General features: G+C 35.6%; 1 protein-coding gene and 1 long non-coding RNA gene across 2 annotated transcripts in view; both read left to right on the forward strand.

Annotated features, from left to right (window-relative positions):
• The first annotated feature begins 515 nt into the window (after positions 1 to 515).
• LOC115434414 (uncharacterized) lies at positions 516 to 7,796 on the forward strand. The gene is made up of 3 exons (XR_003937521.1): positions 516 to 675; positions 7,515 to 7,519; positions 7,783 to 7,796. It is a non-coding gene; the product is annotated as an uncharacterized LOC115434414 (long non-coding RNA).
• A 2,890-nt stretch (positions 7,797 to 10,686) lies between these two features.
• rin2a (Ras and Rab interactor 2a) overlaps positions 10,687 to 21,980 on the forward strand; it is a 94,110-nt gene continuing 82,816 nt past the window's right edge. The window contains exon 1 of the mRNA XM_030156354.1: positions 10,687 to 10,901. The gene's annotated coding sequence lies outside the window, so the exon portion shown is untranslated. The remainder of the gene's footprint in view (positions 10,902 to 21,980) is intronic.

Here is a 21,980-nt window from a genome sequence, read left to right on the forward strand (position 1 = left end):
TCTTGACCTTATATGTTCAAATGTGTTTGACGTAACTAGTTATAGATGCAACAAACAAAAAGAAGGAATTGAAACAGGTTGTAGAAATCCACTCGATTTTTGCCAGAATGAATATAAAGATAGCTTTGCAGCACCTGGAGGGTTCAAATTCAAACTTTATGAACTGTTAGGGTCCAAATACACAGATAAATGAACCAAAGACTAATAAAAGTGTGTTTAGCAAAATACGACCCCTTTAAGTCAAGGTGAAGGCTCATAATGCTACATATATGTTTAACATTTAGCTTATTTAAACTACTTTATAGATTGTTGGTAGTTTAATCTACATCAATGTATTATATTCTATAAAATCTGTATTATTTTCAACATATCATGAATTGCGTACAGATAACACATCACTTTTAACTGGCGTTTTATCTGTACGCATTATAAACTTTTCACATGTATGTTCATGCCGCATAAAATACCACGTGATAAGCTGTTAGGGTTAGGTTTAGGATTAGGGTTAGGTTTAGGGTTAGCGGTTATGGATATGTAAACCGGAGATATTGGCGTACATTGATGCGATCAAATGGCGTTGAATGACACGCAAAAGGATGAAAATGTATACGTATGGGACACCAAATGCCATAATAACTGGCGCAACAATACAACACGATTTCATGAGATCAGTCTGTTATTTTTATGGTCGGTATTCTCTGCAAAATGTATTTCAGCTAAAGGGTACCTGTAGGGAAATGTCATTGCTAGCTATTTCAATCACATAAGATCATGTACAATACTAGTGATTCCATCATGTAGCCTACATTATAGGCCGAGTACTAAATTGCCTCCTTCATGGGCTGTTCCTGCCCTGGTAGTGATGCACAGATTTGTCTGATGACCAGGGCTGTGATGGATTGGTCACTGACCCCGTACAGCCGACACCAGTCTAAGATGACACGTTATCAGACAGTGCTGGGTCGCGTCCCAGAGGTCGGAATGCAAAACTTACAGCTGCACAAACAACAAACACGTACTTTCCACTCAGTCTTGCTCACTGACTGCTGCTTGTTTACTTGCACTCGATCACCCACAAAACAATGCTAGTACATCAGAGGCCTATCAAGACCAACACTGAATATAGTCTTGTCCTCAACCCATGAAGACAAAACATCCAAAGTGAACATGTTTGTAGACACAAGTTTCCCACTGGATATGACAAGGATGAAAAACTGTAGTCTGAAAAGGAAATAAAGCTGTCAAATACATTTAAGTGAGGTAAATATGACAGTATTTTCCTCTGAGCTATAGTAGAATCGAAGTATATAGATGTAGAAAACAGAGGCATTCAAGTCAAGCAAATTTCTGGACTCAAAATGTCATTAAGTTGAATTTTCAGAGCTACAAATTAAAGAAGAGTGACTTAGGAGATGAAATGAAATGTCCTGAAGACTTTTTGTACTCAGATCAATGACCCCTCTCACCCTGACAGGATATTTTAACTCAAGTCTGTGACGCCATGAATGAAGATAAAGAGCTGATAATATGAACAGCATGATGTTCTTGTGTAGTTAATGTGATATTTATTGAGCAGTTCCTCAACAGTAGAGGGAAATTCCCTTTAATCTGTAATATTGTTGGGTGTGTGCAAGAATGAAGGTTTTTTTTTTTCTGGTTTAGAGCACCTTCTGCTGGACATAAATTGAAGTTGGATCAAGGTGATACCAGTGAACTGCACAGATATGAGGTAAGGTTACTGTCAAAAGTTTTGCACATTAAAAGTGATAGATAGATAGATAGATAGATAGATAGATAGATAGATAGATAGATAGATAGATAGATAGATAGATAGATAGATAGATAGTTTTACTTGGTATTTTTATTTCACTTTTAAATTGTACAGCTGTTTTTATTTCTTCTTGATCTATTCTTGTATTTTTAGTCTATAATTTTGCTTTTTAATCTTCTGTATGACACTGTTTTTAATTATACAGCTGCTTTATGTCTTTATTCTTGTATTTTATTATTAGTTTGTTTATTTATTTATTTATTTGTTTATTTTTGGTTTTCCCCTGTAAGTCGCTTTGGAAAAAAGCATCTGCCAAATGCATAAATGTAACTAGATTGATAGATGGAAAGAAAGAAAGAAAGAAAGAAATCTGGATGAGTTAAACAGTGAAGTGCAATAATCCTATATTGTAAAACTGAAGTGGACTCTGTCTGTGTGTCTTGGGTGTCACACAAAATCCGTACAGAGCTGACTGCTGCAGTTTGGCATACTTCTGTATTTTTTGTCAAGGAAGAGACTAGCGAAAACAGTAAGTTGATAGGACCAATATTTTGGGAGATATTAGTCATTTTAAAAAACAATGGCCTCCCAATGGCCAATCACATTGCTAGCTTTACAAATGCCCAGAATCATAGAATCATCATTGAAGTGGGTTACCTAGCAACAGATAAACAATAGGGTCATGGTGCCAAATTTCATGTACAGAAGCAGACATGCCAGCTGAGAGGTTATTCAACTGAAAATGCCAGTGGACTTTACCAAGACAATAAAGAAATGAACTGTATCAGAGGATCTAGAACCCGGGGTTCCCCACGGGTCAACACATTAGTTAACTATAATGTGCAAAGTAAAATGTAATTTTCCAGTAATATGGATGATCCTAGGAGGTGAATTGGTCCTAAGAGATGGGTCAGACAAAGCACTTGATTCTTGACCCATATGGTGAGAGGCCAGCAAGGTACCAGACAAGGTTATTATCATTAACGGAAACTAACGAAATGACAAAAACTAGAATCGTAAAAACATTTTCGTTAACTGAAATAAATAAAAACTATAATTTAAAAAAAAAACAATAACTAACTGAAACTGTAGTGTGTGTTTACAAAACTAACTGAAACGTATAAAAATTCTGGATAAAATTCCCTTCGTTTTCGTCTTTGTCAGTGTCAGATTGATATAAGAATCGATTTATTTTGCTGAAGCAATTTTAGCTGCCGGCACCATGTGATATTTAATGGTCCGTCACTTCTCATCACTTGTAGTTTACAGTCGTCTTCTGGTCCTCACTCTACCTGGAAACATGGAGACTAAAGTTGGGAGAAAGCAGCAGAGTCCTGTCTGGGATTTATTTGAATACAACGGAGAAGAAGAGAAAAGATACAAAGAAACTAAAACTAAACATTTAGAAAATAACGAAAACTAATAAAAACTAGCAAACCTGCTCTAAAAACTAATTAAAACTAACTGAATTACAGAAAAAAAAAAGTCAAAACTAAATAAAACTAAACTGTAATGAAAAATCCAAAACTATTATAACCTTGGTACCAGGATACCCTCCCCTGGATCAGGGTTAATGGGACCCCACCCTGGAGTCAGACCTGGGTTAGGGGCTTCTGGTGCCTGGTGGCCCAGATCATCCTCCTGTGGACCCGTTGCCCACAGAAGGAGCCATATGAGTTTAATGCTTTGTGGGTTGGGTGTCAGTCAGGTATGTAGGCCTTGGGGATCTGATCCTGGGCCTAAACTGGTTTTAGGAACATGGAACGTTACCCCCCTGGTTGAGAAGGAGCATGAGTCAGTGCAGGAGGTTGAGTGAAACTGAAGATAAAGAGCTGATAATATGAACTGAATGATGTTCTAGTGTTGTTAATGTGACTGGGTGATGTTTATTTATTTATTTATTTATTGAGGAGTTCCTCTACAGTAGAGGGAAATTCCCTTTTATCTGTGATATTGTTGGCTGTGGACGTGTATGAAGGTTTTTTTTGGGTTTTTTTTCTGGTCAACAGCACCCTCTGCTGGACACAAGTCAAAGTTGCATCCAGGTGCTGCCTCTATAACAGCCTGGGCTCCGGAATCAATCTCCTCCAGGGGGGTTGGACGGTCTGTTCTGGAGTTACCCACGGTGAGAGACACAGAGCAGGTGTGGGGTTACTTGTGTACTTGTAACCCCCCCCCCCCACACACACACACACACACAAAGCGTAGGAGACCCCTGTGCAGACCCAGAACACACTGGATGGATTATATCTCTGAGCTGGTCTGGGAACACCTCAGAATACCCCCCAGAGGAACTGGAGGAGGGAGCTGGGGAGATTAGAAGTCTGGCCCCTGAGACCCAGGCCCAGAATAAAATGGATGAATGGAATTTTACTCAAGTACAATGCAACCCACTACTAAAGTTTCAGTATTGTTAGTGTACTATATATTTCAGGTCAATTCAGAATACTTGATTTGTATCATCCACTAGTTACTTTTAGATTGCGTTTTCCGAAATAAATGGTATATTTTCTTTATGGAGAGAGCCTTTTGGATACTATGCTAAAATATAGCATTATTATTATTACTGTTATTATTATTATTATTTGTAGTAGTAGTAGTAGTAATAAAATTGCGTTTGATGCTCATATTCTCTGAGTATTTTTTTTTTTTTTTTTAATCTCTGAGCTGCTTCTTACACTCGCAATTCATCATAGGAGGTGATGAATTCTTGAATTTTGTGATTTTCTTTTTTTAGGTCATTTATTTCCCCTCTATATGCTTGCAGTCGGCTGTCCTTCTGCCTCAGTGTTTCTCATTAAAATGACCGACTCTGGCTGCCCATTGTGGAACTCACTGTTGCCAATTCCTCATCAAGGAAAGTAGCCCTCGGTTGTCCTAAAAGTCCCTAGAAGTTGCTAAATGACACCATCCCCTAGTTTGTAGAATTTGACATGTGCATGTAATTGTAATGGATGCCATGGGAGAGTGGAATAATGTTTTGGGACAGACAAAAAGTGAGTAAAAAAACACCGTAAAAATGTTTAGACCTAAAAATGGACTTTCTTCTGTTGATCCTTGTTTTTTTTTTAATACCACAATACAAACCCTCCTCCTTTATCTGGGTTAATATGACCCATATGATATACTGTGTGAAAACTATAAAATAAAAATACTTTTAATGCTGCTAATCTGATGTTTTCTCTCATTATAACATACTCTAAGACTAGTTATTACTCACTTCATGGAGATAATGTGCAAAAAAAAAAAAAAAAAAAAAAAACAGCACTCAAACAGGTTACTGCAGATCAGGTTTATCAAGAACAGCAAAGTTACAGTAATGGTATGAATGTCAGTGTATGGGATGGTGCATAAGCCTCCACTGTGTTGGCTGATATGGAACTAAAACAACAAAACCATGAATATACAAGAGAACAGCTGTAGAACAGCTGTCCACTGTAGTGACAACTATGCATGAAAGGGTTAACCTGAAATGTTAATTTACAATAAATGGATTAAAAAAAAAATTATTAATTTGATGATGGTTTATTTAGAGTAAAATATTTGCAGTAGTTTATTGAACTTGATTTAAAATCCAGTTTGTTCAACTGTTCACTTTTTTTGTGTTTGTTTTCAAAGATTAATAACTTGTAAATCCAGATCTTAACTGGGTTAATATGACCCATATGAGACACTGTGGCAGAGTTACTTAGGTTTGGAACCATTTACAACCATAACGCTTTTTATCTGACTGAAATGAGCTATATCTTTTTTTTTTTTTTTTTAACATTTTTTGTTTGTTTATTTTATGTACACAATGTACATTTAAATACACACACAAAAAAGACAATGAAAAAATTGTCAATGACAAGGTGGGAAAATGATGGTAATCCTCACTTCAGTCCAGGTTCTATGGCAGATTCATTAACTGAGGGATCCAATTTAAATGAGTAGTGATGAAGTTGTAGAAAATACCCCTGTACAGAGGCAGAGATCAATCAATCAAAGTTTATTTATATAGCACTTTACAACAACATGAAGAAGACCAAAATGCTTTACATTTAAAAGGATGATTAAATTATAAGATAGAAACAGGTTAGTCAAGTACCATAAATACGCATAAAACAATAGGAAACAACACACAGTGATAAAAAAAAAAAAAAAAAAAAGACCGCAGGCTAAAACCTAATAGTGTCTCAGTGCTAAGGGTTAAAAGCCAGTCTAAACAGGTGTGAAAAGGTGTAAAAACATAGATTAATTAATTCAAATGGTAAAAGAGGCAAAAAAAAATAAATAAATCGGCCAAAATTTACTTAGGGGTCAAATGAGTGGCCATTTTTGTCAAAAAAAAAAAAAAAAAGTTGTAAGAAATGCATAGAACTGTGTTGAAATAATGCTAATACATTTGTGCACAGACTACTGATATTATTTGACAGTGGAAGCTATATTTTCAGAAATATTGGATTTTGAATAGCACGTGTATGTGAAAACTTTTGCTGGTGGACGGACGTGACATTACCCATGATGATCTGGTCAGTACCAGTACTTTATTAGGAATAAACTTATATACTTACTATTGCTAATTCTCCTCTTATTCATAAATGTTAGTATTGTGGATCTAAAACAATAACAGCTGACACAAAAACACAAAATGTGGCAGTGGACGGATATGACATGGTTGTTACAGATCCCATCATACTGATGCTCGGCAGCCATGTCACCGTTTCCACAAATGATCCCTGTGCAAAAAGTAGTATCATAATTATTTATTGTATAGTTTATCATCATACTAAAGAGTAAATAACAATATAGAATTGTTATTTCTTTATAAAATGTTTATTATTAGAAAACTGTTGATTTAAAAAGTGACGTGTGACATTCTTAATGTATGTATTGGTGTACCATAAGCAGGATGGATCAGCACCATACTCCATATTGCAACTTGTAAAAATAAAACGTGATATGTAGTATATAATCTTGGAAGAAAAATTGGGGAATCTAAAAGAATAGAATATTTGTTTTTCCAGATAAATTCAGTTCAAATATAACTTGGCCATTTGTGACATGAAAATATAGCATTAATTGTGATGAAATTGGAAATTTTTGACCTGAAAACATAGTTCATATGACCATCAACATGTTGCAACAGAACTGAAATCCTGTAAATTTGCAGAACTTGCATTTACCAACACACAGTTCCTTTGAGGATTCACTTATATTGATTTCTTATGCACAAAGACAGAAATAAGACCTCTAAGCAAATTTTAGCCGAAAACCTAATAGTGTCTCAGTGCTTAGGGTTAAAAGCCAGTCTAAACAGGTATAAAAAGGTGTAAAAACAGAGATTGATTCATTCCAACGGTAAAAGAGGCAAAAATATAAATACTTAAATAGTGGATTTTTTTTGTCTGAATTGACCAGGTAGGTCATGTACAACCTTTGACCACCAGATGTCACTGTGTTGCACCAAATGGAACAGATCCATCATAAATGTTGACAGGATCACATGTGTTTCTACAGCTGAGACACATGTCCTCAGTGGAAAAGGTGCACATCTAGACTCATTTGGTGCAAACCCAAGAGGAGACCCAGAGGGTACGAAAACTTGACACGTGATGTGAAAGTTAATGCAGAGTTTGTTTTTGTTTCTTGGGGGGAGGGGAGGAGGGGCAGAGGAGTCAAGTTACCCAACAAAGATGCACAAACAGGAAGTAGTGTTTCTTTGCATGTAAATTAAAAGCACTGACTTAAAGAACCCTTGTAGACCAAGTAGTAGATAGGATCTGTGTTTAGATAAGGTACACGTTAAAGCAACTTCAAATATGTTATGACTCGACTTTAATCCATCACATCTGAAGGTAGTGTGGTTTATATTGTGTGTTGATTTTAGAAGAATGTAAACACAATACGGACCGCATTCTCACATCTGAACCATCTGCATTTACACAGAACGGCCTTTGGTATGACAACATCATGCCGCAAACAACATCATGTCATGATTTATTGCCAAAGATAAATATCCAAAGCGCAAGTGATACAAAGCACAAGAACACATAAAAATGCCAGGTGTAAATACAAGATCAGATTATTTATCATCTAGATCCACTCCCATCTATAAATTGTAATGCACATGTCTAAATAATAAGATGAGACACAATATTGTTTAAAAATTTTCTAAAAAAAATTGCAGGTTATTCATGGTTGTTCATGTTATTCATATAGTTTGTAGATGCGAACATTTTCATAATGTTATGTTACTTTTTTCACTCAGAAACATGGAGAAAAGTTTGAAGTTGAGATTATTATGTTATTATTTTACTGGTTCAACTCGCTTGAGATCATATTGATCTGAATGTGGCCCCTGAACTAAAATAAGTTTGATTCCCCTGCCCAAGGGTTGTTTTTGGCTCTTCTGTTCTACAGCTTCAAATTTGAAATGTCACCAGTTTTAGTTTCTTTTGAGAGTTATGCCCTATCCAAAATAATGTTTTCTAAAATTTTTAGGGCTGTCAAAATTAATGTGTTAACATGGATTAATCTATCATCATGATTAATCTGATTAAAAATGTTAACACAATTAATCCATCTGCAGCACAGAATGACTCTGAATGTCTCTGGCAATGCATTTGGGGCAGTTTGTCCAAGTAGAGTTACTGTCATGCATGCACAAATGGGCAGTTGATCCGGTAGAGACAGGCAGAAGAACCAACCCATAAAGATATAAGACGATAAAAAGCACGTTGGCCCTCTAGATGGAAATATGAGGACAAAAAACCCCCAAGATGGAACAGTTAATTTACAGTTGTTTTGTTGAAACTGTTAAAGGTGTTAAATAAACATGTTAAGTGTATATATATATATTCCCTTCTTTCTTGAGTCTGTTTGCTCATACAAAATGAAACGTGATTAAATAAAGATTAAAAATGAACTATATTTAATCGTGATTAATCGAAATGAATCCACAGCAACCCTGTGATTAATCTGAATAAAGATTTTAATCATTTAATAATAATAATAATAATAATAATAATAATAATAATAATATTTAGATTAGATTTATATAGCTCTTTTTTGGTCACTCAAAGCGCTTCACATTATTGACCCATTATTCATTCGCTCTCACATCCCCCTCTAGTGGTGGTAAACTACATCTGTATCCACAGTTGCCCTGGGGCAGACTGACAGAAGCGTGGCTGCCAATTTGCGCCAACGGCCCCTCCGACCACCACCAAATAATCATATGCAGTCATACACCAGTGTGAGTAGCACTGGAGACAAGGAGGGTGAAGTGTCTTGCCCAAGGACACAACGGACTGACCAGGACAGAGCGGGATTCGAACCGCTAACCCTTTGGTTATTGGACGACCCACTTCACCCTCTGAGCCATGGCCGCCCAGGACTAATAATTATATATAGAATAATCTCTTATGCAATATTTGTGCAATAGTTGTTATTTCTGGAAAATAGCAATAATCGTCTGCGATTACTTGGTTTGATATGTGTACGTTTTCATTCATGAAACAGTTTTTATTTGTTTACAGTCTTCACACCTCAGCTGTAGCATTGACATTTATTTATAATATATTTAATATTTTCATTTTTATTATTCTTGTACAGTATTTTTCAGTACTTCCTATTTAACCCTCCGGTATCCCGTCCAGCAAGGCCCTTACTGAGCACCAAGTGTGCCATTTTGGCACACTTGTTGAATAATGTCAAAAAAATTTTCATACAGTTTGTTTTTAATTCTTTTACACTTTTTTCTACTTCATCAACTTGAGCCGTAAATAAAAATACAAAATACTCAATAATTTTCACATTTTCTAACCCTTTAAATTCCATGTTTGTATTGTAAACAAACCATTTTTTTTTTGGATGCAAAAAACACAAAAAAATAAAAAAATAAAAAATCAATATACTACGTAAAAAGTGGATCACATATTATTTGATTTTTGCAGCCTGGCATATGTCAGTGATTTACTCCAGCACTGGTTAATTTGCATTATTATTTTTGGCGCTAGGTCAAATGTTAAAAAATACTAGCATCTATCACCAAGTGTGCGTAAAATGCACACCTATAAATCAATCTATTAAATATTATGTATTGATTTATTTTTCTGCTCTAATTTGATTTTATTTTTGTAAATCAAGCTCAGCCCTAATCATACATATCAAATGGAAGAAACAGTGCTTTTTAGGCACACTTGGGAGATACAGGGATTGGACAAAATAATGGAAACACCTTCACCTCAAGATGATAATGCCCCAATCCATACAGCTAGAATTGTGAAAGAATGGCATGAGGAACATTCTAATGAAGTTGAGCATCTCGTATGGCCGGCACAGTCCCCAGACCTCAACATTATTGAGCATTTATGGTCAGTTTTAGAGATTCAAGTAAGACGTCGATTTCCACCGCCATTGTCTCTAAAAGAGTTGGAGGGTATTCTAACTGAAGAATGGCTTAAAATTCCTTTGGAAACAATTCAGAAGTTGTATGAATCAATACCTCGGAGAATTGAGGCTGTAATTGCCGCAAAAGGCGGACCTACACCATATTAAATTATATTTTGTTGATTTTTTTAAGGTGTTTCCATTATTTTGTCCAACCCCTGTAGATGCTAGTCTTGTGATTTTCTTTTGTTTACAATGTGCAAATTTTAGTTGGGGACCAGAATTTAAAAGATCGTGCAAAAATGAACAACTTTTGAATTCTAACTTTATTTAAATTGTGAAAAATAATATGAAGTTTTTTTAACACGAAGTGCAAAGTGTGCCTAAAAGGTGCACCCGTATACCGGAGGCTTAAGAGAACATTTAAGTGTTTTTTACCTTTTTTCTTTACCCTGCACAGTCTCGTGTCTTTTACTTTGAAAACCCAAACCGGAAGTGGTCGTTCTCGTATTCCAGTTGAGACCGGAGGAGGATCCGTGTCTCCTCAGAAGAGTTCAGAAGGACGATGGAGGGAGCCGGTGTTGGAAGGATTTACTTTCCTGACACGGAGCTATGAAAAAAACCACACTTATTCTCACAAATTTCGGACGTGTTTGACACCGTAGCCTCGACATGGAGCCATAATGGTGCGTAAATCTCCAGAAACACGTCGGAGCGGTGGAGTTTTCTTCTCCCAAACTGGAATAACAAACACTCGGTAAGAAGTAAAGCTAACCGCCGTTGGAGTTTCTTTGTGTTTACAGCTGCTCAATACCCTGTTTTGGTCTAATGTAACTCCAGCTAAGCTTTGTCTCTAGAGGAAACCCAACCGCCAGACATATGGACACATTTATTGTAGTGTTGTCATAAAAAAACCAACATATTGTCGGTGGAATCCTGCGGGACATGTTGTGGGTTAGTCGGTGTCACCACCTGTTGACACTGCGGAACCAGCTGAGCATGAAGTAAAAGTAATGAAATTTCTGATTACCAATAAAGTTAAAGAAATATCCTTTAAACTTATACATAAATGCTATCCAGCTCAATCTTATATTAAAAATAGATTGAAGAAAGATATTGATATAAAATGTAGTTTTTGTAATGTATGTCCTGAAACTGTGGTTCATTTATTTTGGCACTGCCCTACTGTTCAAACTTTTTGGCAGAAACTTTGTGATTTTATTCATAATAACATTGAAAGACATTTTATGTTTTATTGGAGGAATGTATTGTTTGGTGTATTTGAAAATAGCTTAAAACTGAACCATAAAACCTGATAAATCTTTTAATTTTACTATCGAAATTCCATATTCACTGTTGTAAATACTCAGCAAAAAAAAAAAACATGCTTTACTGCATTTTATAATAGCTTTAAACAATACATTCTCTCTATTAAGCACTCTAAAAAGCACAAGGCAATAAGGATTGTTGAAATCTGTGCTTCCCTTGGTGCCAGGGTGTCAAACTCATTTTCTTCTGGGGGCCGCATTCAGCCCATTTTAATCTAAAGTGGGCCAAACCAGTAAAATAATAGCATGATAGCCAATAAATAATGACAGCTCCAAATTGTTTTAGTGCAAAAAATAACATTCAGTTATGCCAGTATTTACATTTACAAACTATCCAAACAAAAAAGATGTGAACTAGAAGCACTCGGAGAGCGCAGACCTCCCTCAAGGCTGATCAGTGGTCCCCCCCCCGTGGGCCCCCCCACGCCAAGGAGGTTATGTTTTTGCCAGGGTTTGTTTGTCTGTCTGTTTGTTTGTTTGTCTGTCCGTTAGTGTGCAACATAACTCAAAAAGTTATGGACAGATTTTGATGAAATTTTCTGGTCTGCGCCCCCCCCCCCCGTGGGCCCCCCCACCCCCGATCACCACCAAAATTTAATCATTTCTTCCTTATCCCATTTCCAACAAACCCTGAAAATTTCATCAAAATCTGTCCATAACTTTTTGAGTTATGTTGCACACTAACGGACAGACAAACAAACCCTGGCAAAAACATAACCTCCTTGGCGGAGGTAATAATCTGAAAAAAAAAGTCATTTGTTAAAAAATATAAGTAAAATTTTCTCAGTATTTTACCTTGACTTAATTACACATATGCATTACAGATCAGATCTACAAACGCACAAAACATTTATTAACAGGCAGAATATTGTTAAAATTGCACTTAATTTTCTTTAGACATTTTGGGTTGTTCATATTTGTTCAGGTTATTCACATTTTATTGTTAAAGGATAGTTTGTTAATGTAAATATTTTCATAATTTAATGTTTTTTGCACTAAATGAAAGGAAAAAAATGGTGTTGTTCTTATTTATAGATTATTATGATATTATTTTTGAGTTTGATGCCCTAACTTGCACTTTGAAAATTCGCCCTGCGGGCCGGATCAGAACCTTTAGCGGGCCGGATTTGGCCCCTGGGCCGCATGTTTGACACCTGTGCCTTGGTGTATTCATCTTAACTTTGAACTTTAACACCCCTGGTATGAGTTGGTGCTTGCTTCTTTCTTTCTTTTTTTTCCTATCTTTCCTCTCTTTCTATACATGATTATAAGTAAGCACTTATAAAATATTGTTTATTGCTAATATTTTTCATATGTACATCTGATATGTAGAGAATAAGCTATTTTTGCAACAAATGTGCTGTTCTAAATAAATAAATAAATAAATAAAAACGATTTTTTTTTTTTTTTTTTCATACTTTATTTACAAAATACTGTATACACATATACCAGAACATGGCATGGAGAAAAAAAACATAATGCACGAGGTGAGCAAGAAGAAATTAAATACAATTACATAAATAGGTAAGTAAATAAAATAAAATAAAAGTAAAGGAATAAACAAGAAGAGAAAAAAAATAAATGAAATTACAATTTGTAAGACAGCTTCCATCTTATTTTGGAGTAATATATATTCTGATGTGGAATGGGAAAAGGTATGGTTATTACCAAGGAAGTTTTTTTTTTAAATTTCGAATATAGTGAGAGAGGTATCTTTAACCCTTTCATGCATAGTGGTCACTCCATTGGACAGTTATTCTCCAGCTGTTCTCTTGTATATTCATAGATTTTGTTATTTTAGTTTCATATCAGCCAACACAATACACTGCAATTGATAACATTACTGTAACTTTGCTGTTCTTCATAAACCAAATCGAACATGTTTGAGTGTAAATCAATTCCTTTTTATTGTTATTAGACTGTAATTAACAACAGAAGTTTTTTTTTTTTTTTTTTTTTTTTTGGCGTATTATCTCCATGAAGTGACTAATATTGGAGTTCACTACAAACAAAAAATTATGGATATTTCTTTTTTTTTTTTCGGCTTTTTTTTTTTTTTCGGCTTTTTTTTTGTTGTCATTTTTGTGATTTGTAAATAAAATTATGTCTGGTCCTTAAAAAAAATGTGTTTCAATTCACGCACAAAAAAAGTAAAAAGCGTGCAAAAATCCCAACTGGAAAAAAAAAAAAAGCCCAAAAATTTTAAATATCCATAACTTTTTGTTTGTAGTGTATGTTAAAATGTGAGAAAACATCAAATTAGCAGCATTTAATGTTTTAATTTCATAGTTCTCACACAGTATATCAGTAAATGCATGTTTTGTTGCTTTAAAAATTAAATGCACATTTTTGCAACTCCATGAAAAATAGCTTCATAAAGAAAAATAATAACCTCCATTGTTTTTTAAATGCGTAAAGAGGAAAAAAGTAAAAAATCTTGATTAACGTTCTCATAATTCATGCATGAAAGGGTTAAAACTGTTACATACATTGTAACAAGGATACTGTGAAATGTACAGTAACTTGCTGGCAGCAATTAGCAAGTAAGTTTCTGTATTACATTCTACAGCATACTTACCGTATATTAAATTACAGTACCTGTAAAATACTGTAATTGTCATTACAGTACCAATCACAGTACTGTAACTGCTATTACAGTACTGTAATATGGTGATGTATTTTGTATCACAGCAAATAGTGGACTACTGTGGAATGGGAATTTGGGGTATTTTATTGAATACTCCAAAACAAAAACAAGCACTCAACTTTTTATTTTAAAATGATGAAGTGAAAAAAGACATGTCGACGTGTGATATGCGCATAAATTTTAGACTTACATTTCTCATGGAACCAATAAACGCCGTTCTTGCTTTTCTATCTTTTGCATGGTGAGTAAAAATACAGAACTGGTGTTTGAGGTGATAGTTTGGATCTTTTGAAGTAATACAGTTGAGAAAATGTAATGGCAAAGGAATGGGCTGTCTGATGGCGATGGAAAAAAGGGGAATATCCTTTATTTAGTGCACTCTTGAACCAATATTGATTTATTTAGGTGGACTTTGTTTTAGGTGGTTAAAATTCACTTTGAGTTGAAAAGAAAGGTTGAAAATACAGCTGAAAAAGTTGAAAGTGTGGCTTGTTGAAGATTTGTACAATTTTACAATTTCATTTAGCAGACGCTTTTGTCCAAAGCGACGTACAACATAAGCAAGAATTTAGACTTGAGGGAAAAACCCTTAGTAAGTGCAAAAAGTACTTCAAGTTTGATTGGCCGCAGGCGCTGCCATCAAGTATTAGAAGAAGTGCTGATTTCTCCATAAACCATTAAAAATGTTTGGCATAAAAAGCTGAATATTTTAAAAAAAATTGAAAAATATTAATACAAGCACTAATGTCCTGAGGAAGCTGAACATTTTAAAGTTTGAACGGTGAAAATCTGTGAAAATCAGATACATTTTGAGTGGTAGTTTACTTGTGGAGTAGGTGGTCACATAACAAATACTTGCTCCCATCCGTAGTGAAGAATATTTAGAACAAATATGTGCTTACCTCTGGATAAATTCCAGTGATGTGGCTGCCTCCTCTGGATATTCAATGTTGAACATGTAGTATGACCCAAAGGGGGCAGCTAAAAAAAAAAAAAAAAATCCCTCTCAAAATTACTGTATTTTGATTTACAGTAAAATATATTTTACTGTAGAATTCACCCGCCAATTAATTTTACCCATGAGGCTTTGCAGATCTACAGCAACATACTGTATACAGGTTCTACAGTAAGCATTTGCTTATGTGAAAACTACAGAAACCTGTTACAGTGTAGGTGTCATCCAACTAATTCAGCTCCGATTAAGTATAAGATCAATGTCGACCCTTTTTGCTCATTTTCTCATAATTCGGATGAAACATGAACTCATTTGTTTTGGGAATGGGCCTTTTGTCAAATTTTTTGGTGTGATATCAATCTTTTTTTTAAATAGAAAGCTGGATATTTCTTTTAACTTCAAAATTGAAGATATTTTATTTGGTTTCTTTATTACTGATTTGCCTGTTCAGAAATTGTTTATCCTTAATCTCATTTCCTTATTAGCTAAATTTCATATACATACAAGCAAATTTGCCAATCAGAAACCCAGCTTTGTGGTCTTTATATCTTATTTGAAATCCTATCTAGACATACTTAACCTTTGCAGTAACCCTAAAGCTGTGAAGACTAAAGCCTTATGTGACGAATTTAAGTTGTAATTTATTTATTTTTTTATTTTATTATTCTTTTTTTTTTCTCTTCTTGTTTGTTCCTTTACTTTTATTTTATTTAATTTACTTACCTATTTATGTAATTGTATTTAATTTCTTCCTACCTCACCTCGAGCATTATGTGTTTTTTTCTCCATGCCATGTTCTGGTCTTCGTGTGTATGGTATTTTGTAAATAAAGTATGGAAAAAAAACAAAAAACTAAAGAAATCCTAAAAAAATATACTATTATGTGAGTTATATTTGCATATATTCCAGCACATTCAGAGTTATAAACATAAACTCTTCAAATATTTCAAGTTAAAGCTCATAATTGATGGAAATATTCACATTTTTTTTTACATCTTTAACCCTTTTATGCATGAATTATGAGAACCTTAATTGAGATTTTTTTTTCCTTGAGTGTTTTTATTCCTCTTTAGGCATAAAAAAAAATAATGCAGTTGAAATAGTTTTTTATGAACCTATTTTTCATGGAGTTACAAACATGTCTACACAGCTGGTCACCGTGTGTTTAATTTTTGAAGCAAAGAAACATGTATTTACTATGAAATAATTTCTTAAATGTTGTTAAGCTGATGTTTTGTCACATTTTAACAAACTCTAATACTAGTTATTACTCACTTTATGGAGATAATATGCCAAAAAAAAAACAAAAAACTTGATGTTAATGACAGTCTAACAACCATAACAACCGCCTGATTTACTCTCAAACATGTTAGTGCAGATCAGGTTTATCAAGAACAGTAAAGTTACAGTAATGGTATGAATGTCAGTGTATGGAATGATGCTTGAGCGTCTACTGTTTTGGCTGATACGGAACTAAGAAAATATAAACTCCTTGAATATACAAGAGAACAACGGTAGAATAACTGTCCACTGTAGCGACCACTATGCATGAAAGGGTTAATCCATGGTCAGATACTAATTAAGTCACTTTTTGCAGATTACTTCTAATATTATACTGAAAATACTACATTACAAGTAAAAGTACTGCATGCAACCCTTAAATAGCATGCCTAGAACTATTTTTTGCAGCGACTTCCAAATGAATTTGTTTCTATAATCTTCCCTAAGTGTTTAATCTCAATTTATTACACTATACTACACTATATTTTTAGAAAATATCTGCTTCAGACAGTAAATGTGCTAAATTTTGCATATTTTAATAGGATGAATCAGAGAACAAATTACAAAAACTAATGGTTAGTTCATGTATGGTGTGTTATTACACATATATGCTGGTTTATGTACGTTTATACACTGCATTTATAAATGTTCCACTAGAAAGAACCTGAAAATTGAATGTATTGTCATGTGCAGATACTGTTTTGAGATAGATCTTGTAGCTCTGAGACAAACATTCCTTTTGAATAACATTCATTCTCTTATTAATTTTCAGAATTTCACATTTTGGCCCAAGACTGTATCATAGAATCTACAACCAACTAGGGCTGGGTATCATGGCCAATTTCCATAATCGATTCGATTTCAATTCATAAGGTTCTGAAACAATTAATCACGATTCGATTCGATTCAGTATCGATTCGATTCAGTATTAATTGATTGATTCAGAGTAATTTAGTGATACCAAGGTACAATTTTGAGCTGTAACCTGATTATTTAAGTACCGCAGTCATGCAACACATCAATACTGGTAAAAATATTGATATTGCAAAGGAAATAAATATGACATTTCAGCAGTAAATTGCTGAACGTGCTTTTAAATAATTAACAGGACAGACACATTGCCATGTTTTTACAGTGGTTAAGAATGGACTTCGTCACCTTTATTCTGTTTTATGGCTAGAGGCTACTCACTGGGGGTGGGTGGGTGGGGGGGGTGCGTTCTGTGATTGTTGGCCGGAGCAGAGCGAGGCTGGGGGGTGCACACACTCCGTGAATGTTGGTCTTGGGGTAGCGTAGTGGTTGGACATTGTTGCTTTACTATACCTCTAACTCCATACTCAGCCATAGGTGATAGTATGGATCCAAGTTAATATTCAAAGATTGACCGGCTTCCGTGACTCGCCGGAAGGCCACTTCCTTCACACTGTGGGTTCGAGTTTGAGGCCGGAGGACCTCCAGCGGAGGGGGTTTCCCCACTGCGTCTTTTCCGCGTCTTTTTGCAAGCAAGACCAAGTCTTCCCCAGGGGTTCGCAAGATGGAGCCGCTTGCGGTTCCGCGTACTCCCGGTCCTGCTCTGAAAAATTGATCTCATCCACTATTAATCGATTACACAAAATTAAAATGAGATCGATCTAAGATCGATTAAATCGATTTTTTTACCCAGCCCTACAACCAACTAGCACTATTTTTTCTTTTTAACTTTGTTTTTATTAGATTTTCTTTTTTTTAATCAGTACAATACAATGTATACTTTTAAATACAGTTTAATTAGTTTCTTTTCATTTTTCTCAGCTGTATGTGTATTCCTACAAACCTCCATAGGCAACATAGGATGGAAATTGAAGAAAACAACAATCACAGCAAACTAATGATGTTAAAGGTAGAGAGAAATTCATTTGGACGTCATCGTAAAAATTGTTCTGGGTCTTTATGGGTTAAGTGAAAATCACATATTTTCCTGTATTTAATTTACTGTTCATGTAGATGTTCATTAAAACTGAGCAAATTTAAAGCTTATTTTATCAACAGACAAAAAAATGAAGACAAAGTGACATTTTCAGCAATATTAACTGATCATAAAAATAAACATCTACAACCACTTTTATTTGTCAAACTACATGGGTTTTGTTGATGCGAAACTGCATTTTACCTGAATTATTTACATTTATTGATAGGACTAATGGCTGAAAAGTTACTAAACATTTTAGATTAGTAGATGCTTTTGCTTTTCAGTGGCTGCTTAGGTTTTAGAGGGTTACGCATTAGGCCTATCCGTAAAATGCACTTGAAGTAAAAGTAGTCATCGTGCATCCACATAGTTCCTGTCACTCCGTTGCTATTATAATTGATGTTTATGATTAATTTTAGCTCTGCAGATGTTTAAGGCTGAGCTCATTTGACCTACTTTTGTATACTATCAGTACTTTAATCTGCAGTTTTGCATCACTGTCCTTTGAGAACCACAAATCTACCAAAAGTCAAATTTTCATGATGTCAGTAAACTGGTCTGGGTGTGATAAGAGTGAATCTGCCAAAAGACCTTGGAGATAATGTCTAATGCCGCGTTATCACTACATGGTACCGGCTCGACTTGACTTGGCCTTCTTGCATTTCCATTATGAAAAAGGATCTGGAATCTGGTACCCGGCACTAGTTTTTTGGTATCACCTCTGCCGAGATTCCAAGACTGGGAAAGATACTAAAACGTGACATGTAAACACTGCAGACCACTGATTGGTCAGAGAGTTGTCTGTGTGACCCACTGTTTTACGAAAACCAGATGCAGAAGTTGACAGTAAATATAGCGGTAGGTTAATCCACATGATGACAGCCCGTAAAACTACACCATGGTCGGTCGAGGAGATTAGGTGGCCGATGTAAAAATTCAGCATGAGCTTGACGAGACAACATGCAATGAGCGAGTTTATCAGCAACTCTCTGAGCAGACGACATGGAAGTAACGCACCGCATCGCATATGACAACTAGGTACTTTAAAGTCGGTAGTATCCTGTAATGGAAACGGACTCCAGGAATAGTACCAGAGTTGAGTCGAGCTGAGTCGAATTGAGCTGGTTCCGTGTAGTGGAAATGCGGCGTAAATGTAGCCCCTCCCTTTGTTTATCACAGACGTGATTAAATATCTACACATTTGGGTTGGAAGAGGATGAAAGTGGTAATCTAAAAAGAAAGCAAAACTGTCAGACATATGTAATGGATTAGAAGGATTTAGCGTTTTTTGTTGCCACCGACACACGACTCTTCTTTTGTTGGCCACTGAATGTTTCCAACTCACAGATTGGTGTTTCTTCTATTGTTTGCATGATAATTGGATCAGTGTTTAATTTGCTTTGAGGCATTTGTGGGATTCTCGGACTGTAACACTACCTATCCTACATCCTATCATCTCCCCTCAGCTTTTTTTCCCCCCCTTTGGGCGAAGCATGAAAATGAGCCAAAGTATTTCCTGGTACCGGCCAAGACCCTGGTTTTCCAATCTCCTCAGAAATCTGTTAATGTGCTTAGTGCTCAGTATTGGGACCAATGTAGACTGGTGCTGTCTACCTCCAACCTGACTCACAGGTCAGGAATTCACAGGGAGAACAGCCGCTTGGGAGCACGGTTTGTTGTTTGACCACCTTATTTTGGGTGGAAATCTCGCTTGTTTTCTCCAAAGTTACGAGCAGGAAAACACTGATAAATGAGTCCAAGATGTTCATGCATCTCTCCAACATCTCCTTTCATTTGAGTGAAGCTGAGGAAAAGATAGACCAACCGTAAGTGTTGGTTGTTGGAAAGCAAAGGAGGAGAGTCCTCCATCACCAGCTGTGTATGAATCACAACATAACCTTGTTTGAGTGTAGTTTTTTTTTGGGGGGGGGGGGAGTTTACACACTATTGATATCTGAGGGGTTGCACTTCTTATACTTTCAAGTTAAATCTAATACCTACAGAGACATAGGTGAAAGATTTAACTTGTACTTTTCGCCTGTGCCGAAAGTCGTTTGTAAAAGAGTGGTTACATGATGCATCATTATGAAAGGTGGGGTAATTAGAAGGAAGAGATGAAATGAATTACACTTACGTTTTGTGTTGGTGACGCCTTCTCTGTGACAGATTACAACCTTGAACCTTTATGACAACATTAATGCTTCGTACTCAGTCTTTTATTTCCCAAGAGCAGACCTATAAAGGGAGGTTAGAAAAGCTGGAAACATTTTACAAATATTAAATGTATATATAGATATATATTTAGATTCTAATTTTAGGCTGGTTGGCCCCAGTGCTTCTGGTTTTTTTTAGTACCACATTTCCTACTTCCTGACTTGCCTGCTCCTTTACTGAAGCAAAGACCTGAGTAATTACAGGTTATTGTAACTTCAGACTGAGATGAAGATACTTAGTATAGCAGATACTGACAGAGAAGTGAGAGTGCATGAAAAACATAAAGCACATCGAGTTCTGTAGTGCAGTGTAATTAGCAGGTTTATGGCTGAAATCAGGAGCCTACAATTTCTCGTTTTTATACTTCAGAATAGTTACAGAAGGAACCGTGCAAAAATACATAGTAATACAAATACACATAAACATGCAGAGGAACAATGATCAGACTTAACATTCTGACCACTGACAGAAGTGGTAATAATATTGATTATCTCATTACAATAGGACCTGCCAGTGGGTTGGATACATTAGGCAACAAGTGGACATGTAAACCTAAAGTCCACGTGTTAGAAACAGCAAAAAAGGCAAGAGTAGCAATCTGAGTAACTTTGACAAGGGTCTTTTTGGATGTTCCTATTCTGCAGTGGTTAGTACTGACCAAAAATGGACTAAGGAAGGGCATCCCAATCTCAGGACAATCACTGATCATCAAATAAATCTGATCAATGGAGATCCACCTCTCTATTTCCAGGACTTCACGGATCTGCTGCTAACATCTTAGTCCAGATACTACACACACCTGCAGTGGTCCGGTGGAGTCTAGACCTCGGGCCAGAGCTTTTTTTGTGGAAAAAGGGGGACCTCCACAATAGTAGATGCAGAGGTTGCGCTAGACATTTTTATTGTCCATCATTTTAACGGACAGGGTCGTAAAAATTCCATCATAACATATTATTATCCGTCATTTCAAATTTTTATTTTTTAATGATAAAGAGATATATTTAGTAGTATTTAATGTTCAAAAACATTTCAATGATGCAGCAACTGTAGTTGCTGCTGGCTGATAAACCAACGTGATATCACGACTCGCATAATTATATACGCCACTTATAATTGGTGTGTTATGCACTGAGGGTTAGGGTTCAGGTTATATGAATCAGAGATCTACGCACAAATTGACATGCCATCAAAAAACACATGAAAGGTAGAAAATGCGTACATATAGCACACCAAATGCCACTGGCGTATTCCTTGCTTTTCTGTCATCCTCCACCGCATCCGTCCCTCTTTTTTCACCGCGTTTATTAATGACATCGGATTTAACTGGGTTTTCTAAAATAACTAAGGAGACTCGGCTGTCTTCACAGTTTGTGCTAGCAAAGTAGCATCTAATTTTGGCTAAAGTCAGCAAAACAACGACCCAAGACTGGACACTGACTGATTAATGTTCACACTGGCACCAA

Source organism: Sphaeramia orbicularis, chromosome 15 (genome assembly GCF_902148855.1).
Source record: "Sphaeramia orbicularis chromosome 15, fSphaOr1.1, whole genome shotgun sequence".
Lineage (NCBI taxonomy): Eukaryota > Metazoa > Chordata > Actinopteri > Kurtiformes > Apogonidae > Sphaeramia > Sphaeramia orbicularis.